This window comes from Geospiza fortis, unplaced genomic scaffold, assembly GCF_000277835.1.
Source record: "Geospiza fortis unplaced genomic scaffold, GeoFor_1.0 scaffold54, whole genome shotgun sequence".
NCBI lineage: Eukaryota > Metazoa > Chordata > Aves > Passeriformes > Thraupidae > Geospiza > Geospiza fortis.
This window is the reverse complement of record NW_005054301.1, coordinates 16,638,373-16,645,455: the sequence shown is the minus strand read 5'-3', so window position 1 is coordinate 16,645,455 and position 7,083 is coordinate 16,638,373. Positions and strand designations below refer to the sequence as shown.

The window sequence follows — 7,083 nt, the reverse complement described above, 5'->3', positions numbered from 1 at the left end:
GTTTGTAGCTCTCTTTTATACTGTCTTTGGTATCCAAGAGAATGTATTACTTTCTGAAGTGTAGGAAGGATGAAGAAATAGAGGTTTTTGAGGGACATGATTTGAGGGACAAGTATTTGTTTGATTGTTGAATCTTTGCTGGGATTGTTGAATAGCATAATGTATAAATAACCGTAGGGGGATAGGATATAGGAAAGTGAAGGTAGTGTAGAAAGTAATCTTACCCCCTAAAGAGTTGCAGCTGGGTTAATTATTAAAGATTAGGAGCAGGCCTGACTTTAACAGGCCACAGCTGTAGCCAAAGAGAAGAAGAGTGCTATAAAACAGTGGATGGATTGATTGGTTGGTTGGTTGGTGGGCAGGGGGAAGGAGGAACTGGAGTCGGTTACTGTGAGAAGAAGGAAGAGTCAGTGTTTAGAGGAGCTGCATATGAGAAACATCAAGGAGGTATGAAATTCTTGCACTAAGGAGACAACAATATGAAACCTTTGCAATATAATGACAACAAATAACAACAAGTTGCTAGATCTGTCTGTTTCTTCCCTAGTCTACATTTTTATCTACATTGCTACACATGACTTTCACCTGTGAGGGGTTTTTATGCCTTAAGCTGTCAAGGGAAATTCCTCCTTTCCTTCAGTATTGATGTAGTCTATCATAACACTGAGGCCACTATGGAAGATTTTCACTCCTATCATTCTGCCTGTGGTGCTAATAGAAAGTACCAGATCAGTTCAACTTGGTTGCTTTGTCACCTTCTGTGGTAGTGCAGTTTTGATTAGAGGTTGAATGGGTAGAAAGAAGGGGAAGAAGTTTAGATACTTTTAAATGCTTATTGTGGGTTGCCAAAATTTTAACCCCCAGTGGGTTAGGCTGGATCACAGCACTCTTCCAATACGGGACATGGGAAATGGTTACATGTAGTTAATAATTTGCTGATGGTATAACGCTTCCTGTAAAACTCATTGTCCCAACTACTGTCTGCTCTCAGATGGAGGCAGAGTTAGATAATGTAGGTGCTACTTTTTGCTTCATAACTGGAGGCTACTCTGGGGAATCTTGCTGCTGCTTGTCTGCAAAATCCAGCAAGTGAGAAGCTTGGAATTCCAAAGACTAGCTATTTGTGGCCAGTAGCAGTACTGTAGTTAGCAACACCTTCACATAACACATGTTGCAGCCAACAGCGCTGTGTGCATTGAGACTTTTTACAGATAGAGGTGAGGTTTGATAAAACTCACAGGAACTGGCTGACCTTTACTCATTTGAAGGGGATCAGGCTTGATGCTGAATTTCTGGTTTTAATCAGCACAGACTTCTCAGAGGAAGTATAGTTTTTCTTTGATGCTGTTCAGCTTGGTAATGGACTATCAGAAAAGGGGAGATCTGCTGTTAACTTCTAAACTTGTATGTCAGTCACTGGAATATGGCTAACTGTGTAGTTTTAAACTAATTGCTCTACATTTTCAAAACATTGAATAGAGCAGTGATGTCCTTGTAGGTTAGAGAATTCAGATATTGATTCCATTGCTTGACAGGAACAAATGATCTGCATTTACTTATTTATCCAGAAAATCTGAGGATTTTTGCAGTATTTTTTTTGCAAAATACATGGCTCTTCTCCAATTGAGTTATGGGAGAATTTGTCTCAGCTTGCTGTTGCATGCCTCCAGCCAGGAAGATCAGTTTTGTCCCCTTCTTTAGGCAACATTAAGCACCTCTAAAAATTTTAAATTGAGTACTTTTCGGGCTAGGGAAGAAGTCCTGATTATGAGTAGATTTTATTAATATACTGTGGAATTGGTTAACTGTCTAATAGGAAGCTGGGAGTGCTTTATGCTTGGCTGCCACAGTGAAGGAGGTGATTGAAAAGCCAGCATTTCTTGGCATGCATGGAGAAATTTAGAGACAGTTGCACAGCTCTGAATTGTGGAAAGTTTAGCTCACTTCAAATAATCATAATTTGATTAGTCTTGCTGACTGAGTCAGGATAGAGAGGCGGATTCATTTTGCTTTTTCCCAAAGTTCATTCACAGCTTGATACCTCTGCTGTCTCAGATTTAGTGCAGCAATTGAGATTCTCTCTTTCTATCCCAGTATACTAATAAGATCTGGATGTGGTGGGTTGGCTCCTCAAAAATAGCATATGAAGTGCTATAAGTATAGAACTAATATAATTCTACGATTATAAGCTGACTAGTGAGTCTGGAAATCTTATTTTTCTAATTTTAGAATGTGTAAGTATTTCTATTCCTTCAGGTGGACGTTAAACTGAAACCATCTGTATTGTTTCTTCTTTAAAAAGAGTGCATTGAAAAGCTTTAAATGTGGTTTTGATAGAGGAGACTGTTGTAAGGCATTCACACCACTAGATGGGGTCTGGAAGCTGTGCCTTTTTAAAGGTACAAAGAGGGAGATCTGTGCTTCTTAAACTATTCACAATAAAATATGTATTAAAATATTGTCACAGAATTGCTGGGAGAAACTCAGCAAGTTGTAGCACCTATATATCTCAAGCAAACACTATGTAATTTCAGCTGTTGTTAGGTACTCACATTCTCCCTTCTCTTTTTCTACACAGCTCTATGACCATCTCCTCCTTTTTACTGAAATAAAAAGACTGCTTTTTCCCTTAAGAAAATATTATCATTGTCCCTTTAATGCTTTCTTTTCCTGTGTTCCCTCTGACCCACCACTTACATCAACATATGTGGAAGTTTTTGAGATCAAAATTATATTGATTTATCCTATTAATGACCATCACATGTTTTCAAACTGATCTTCATGCTGTAATAAGGCTGAGAATTTAGAGAAGCAAACTCCTAAGCTGTGGACACGGAACACATGTTGTTAGATATTAGTGAATCATCTAGTGATTAGCTCATTAAACAGTAAGCAAAATATAGAGGTATAGAAATTTCTTCCCTGTAGTAAACAAATTACATTCAGGGGGATCTTGAGAGAGGACTCTTCTTAGCAGGTATATGAATGTTGAGGTGTGTTGATCTTGCCAATGTATGGAGGACTTTGAAGTGGCTGCACTGTGCTGCTGGTCTTGAACTGAGTGTATTTCCTAAAGCCTCTGTCTTAAAAAGAGCTTTTCTGCCAAGTGCTAATTACTAGGTGTTCAGCTTGCTCATTGTACTGCAAGTAAACACAATCCAACTCTTAAAACAATCTATGACATCCATAACTTCTGGTCCACATGTATTGGAGATCGTAGGTACTTTTGAAAATCCAGTTCTTGGCTCCTGATTGCTTTGACTGGTAGTTTATCTTACTTCATTGAGTTCCCAGCCTTTCAAAGACCTGATGAGTATTACCTTTTTTGGTTTTGTATCAGTGGTCTGGTAGCAAGAGGAAAACCCAGTTGGACATAAAAATCTTGCAGGTGGTATTAGATTGACATGCAGCTGAAAAAGCTAGGTTTAAGGTTTAGGAGGCCTCTCTCAGTATCAAAATAGGAGTGGTAGCTACCAGAACTAGAGGAAATTTGAAAGCAATTCTTCATAGTTTAGTTAAATGCATGTCAAGTAGACCAGCTTTGTAAGAGAGGACTGAATATTACCTCTGAATAATGGCATGGTTAATTCTGTTAGGGTTTCTTTTTGATAAGTGGATGTGCAAGGGAAGTGGAGGAAGGGGAGATGATGCGTATTTGCAGCTCTGTCTGTACCACAGGTGATATTTGTAACCTGTTGCATAGAGAGGACTTTAGAAAATCTCTGTGGTGATGTTGAAGGTATTCTAAGGTCATAAACACAGCATCATAACTGAGTACGAGTCCATAGATTGAGGTCTCCAGTGGTTGCCCATTTTAGTTTCTAGGGTCATACCTTCAAGAGATCACACAAGAAGAACAGAGATGGCAGTTTTTTTCTGAGTAATGCTTACACATGTGCTGAATTTTTATCCTTTCTAGCTTTCCTTCCTAATCTCACTCTACGAAGTAACTTTTGCCTTTTTTTATCTTTGTGTTACCAAGATGTCTGGTGTGTTAGATGAAATACTGAGCTTCTGCAAGTATGAGGGATCAGTATTGTTGGTGGTTTGTGTTGGGGATAGTAATTCAGGGACCAGACACAGGATTTGCTTCTGACAGTGAGCTTACCAAGGTTCAGGGCTCTTTCCTTAAAAGCTAGTGCTGGTGAATTGGGAATTTTCTTCATGTAGAATCTGTAGGTGATACATGATGGCAGGAATAGTATGAGGTTATTTAAAATTTTACTTTGACAGTCTTACATTTTGACTTTTCATGTGAAGGAAAGAAGCTTCTGATAGTCATCACTTCCAGTGTGATTGCTTTGGGATTCCCAAAGTCCCTGTAGGTGGAACAGTTCGCTACATCATTGAATTGGCAAATACCTGTTTCAATTATTTCAGTGCAATAGAAGTGTGCTGCATGTTTCTGTTTGGAGACCCTTGTCAGTCCTGCTCTGAGCAGAGCACTGTATTAAGGGCTGCAGGAGAAATGTGTGTATCTTGGCAACCACTTGATCATTGTCAGGCTAATAATTTCTTTCTCTTCCTAGTCGAATAATTTGGTGTGAATTTTGACTGATTTGATGTTGCTTAAAGTAATCCATTTAGGCTACAGTTTAACAAATTTTAAGTGCTGTTTTGGAACTCACCAATATGGGTCAACCATACAACCTCAAATAGTTCAAATAACTATTTGTCTTCTCTTGCAGTTCAGGAAATAGAACTCATCCCACACATGTACCATCCTCATATGTTACACTTCTGTGCTACTGAGGCAGCTCAACTGATCAGTTTCTCAACCTAGAGTTTAAAGATCTAACCAAGTCCAACTTGGCATATTTGCCCCGAATTACACAGAACCTAAATGTAGACACTTTCCCTCCCTATTTGTGTTCCATTATTTCTCAAAAATTCCCTTTTGAACTTTTAGAAAGTGAACTGATTATTGCTTAAATTCATGGGATTGAATTTTTCTGGGGATCTTTGGGATACATTGAAAGAACATTTTAATAGTAATGGCATCTAGGGGAGCAGTACTTTTTGGATGGCTTTTGGCTTTGATTTCCTTATTGTAAACATAAATCTCAAAAACGTTTGCCACAAATTTAGCCAAATTCAACGACTTAATTTAAAGTAAGAAATATCTAAGTATCTCTGTCTTTCCTTCTTTCTTCTCACTGAGAGGAAAAAAGGGAGTACTTGCAAATGAGCCTTTTTTGTCTTTGGGCAAGGAGAGATGGTAACAATCATCAAGGCTTTAGTCATGTTGATGACTTTCCTGCCTGAGGAGACTTTTTTTTTGTCGTTGCCATCTTCAGTCATTTGATGCCTTTTTTTTTTTTTTTTTTCTTTAAAGACAGGATTGCAGCCTGAAATTTTGAACTATGTAGATCAGTGAATTTATTGTTAAACAATTTTTTTATTCTGAAGCAGTAATTTCGGTTGGTGGTGTACGCATCACCTAATAGATAGTCTGGAAATACTTAACTTTGCAAGTTTGCCAAATACTGCCTGGTATTTAAGTGTGTGAACCAGATACTGTAGTCTCTTTTTCCCACCCTTATGCCTTGTCCTTATTGTGGCATTTCCTGGGATGGTAACGTAGGAAGGACCCTCTCCCTTAGCTATATTCTAGATGTACACACTCCATATTTCATTTGCAGTCCTGCTTTATGCGTGATCTTGTCAGCCCTCTTGGGATAGAGGGTTTAGCTTAGCTTTCTCTGTGTTTAGTCTGGTGTCCTTCCTGAAGTGGAGTGTATTTAGAAAGATTTTTAGCTTTCCTCTGGGATCCCTGGATTTGTTGATCAGACACAACTGAATTTTGGAGAACTGAGGTTCAAATTGTATAATAGAAAAGAGTGTTCTTAGTAGCTCAGCTTTTAATTCTTTGTTGTTCTCAGATAGGGCTATGGTCATTCTTCTGTTTGGCCTCTCCTGTCTTGATTGTTCTCCATCATGTGCACTGGGATTTTCTGATTTGAAGATTAAACTTTTTCACACCTATCAGCATCCTCACATTAGCACTCTTGATTCTGGCAGGCACTTAAACTCAATACTGTCCCTTTGCTCTGCTATTCAGGTTTTAGATATTCAACACTATGTGTAACTGTAAACAAGAAGTCAGGAAACCTGGTTTTGTTTCAGAGTGTTGGTTAGGTCTGTTGGTTGACCTTTCTTGCCCTCAGTTTTTCCTGTACCAAGAAAAGGGAAAACTGCCTACTTCAAAAGCCTCATGGTGCTTAATCTTTTTGTTAGCTTTGAAATACTTTAGCACCCAGGTCTTTCTAAAGCAAGAATTTAAAGTGCAAAGTATTGTCCTTGTAATGCAAATTTTGAAAGTATAATCTGTTGCTCAAAAGAAGCTCAGATTGAATGGGTTTTTGTAGAGGGCTTTCTTAAGGCAGTAATCATTTGTAAATCTTACCCTAATCACATCTATACCTCAATTTAATATGGAGGGAATTAAGAGAAACTTTTTTTGTCTAAAATGGAGAAAGGAAAATTAAAAATATATGTTGTTGACTGAAATCAAAGGGAGCCTCTTAGTGCATTTACTAGGAGAACATATGAAAAATTAGTTTAAGCCTATTGTAAGAGAAGGGAATTAGTCTTTGAAACATCAGTCCAGGGGAAATTGTGGTAGAACCAACCTGGTGAGTCCAAAGTTATGTCTGCAGTTGTGTTCACTTAGCTTTAGGTGAAATTTTGTATTCATCTTTTACCTACTAGAGGCAAAAGCTTTACTAGTTCAATGCTCTTCTACTGCAGGAGCATTTTGGATCTTGCCAATTTTCCTGTCAAAAGAAAGGTCTACTTTCTTCTTGCTGCTATTTTCTTTAATATCTACTTCTGTAGTTTTTGTAAATTAAAAGTTCTTGCAGCTTCACTAGAGGAAAGCAGGGAAGGGAGTGTATATATATATTATTGGATGAGAGAGCAAATCTGTGGCTGATGTTACTCATAAGCTTTCCTAATGCAAGGCAATAATTGTAGCACAAAAATGTTCAGGAAAAATCTGTTGCAGGATTGCAGTATTGACACGACTGATTTTGCATAAGGCATAAAAATGGCTTCATTCTTCAGGAGGAATTGCTAACTTTT

General features: G+C 38.0%; 1 protein-coding gene across 1 annotated transcript in view; it reads left to right on the top strand.

Annotated features, from left to right (window-relative positions):
• Positions 1-7,083, top strand: part of DCAF5 (DDB1 and CUL4 associated factor 5) — a 57,309-nt gene that overhangs the window by 10,717 nt on the left and 39,509 nt on the right. The gene's annotated exons all lie outside the window — the stretch shown is intronic.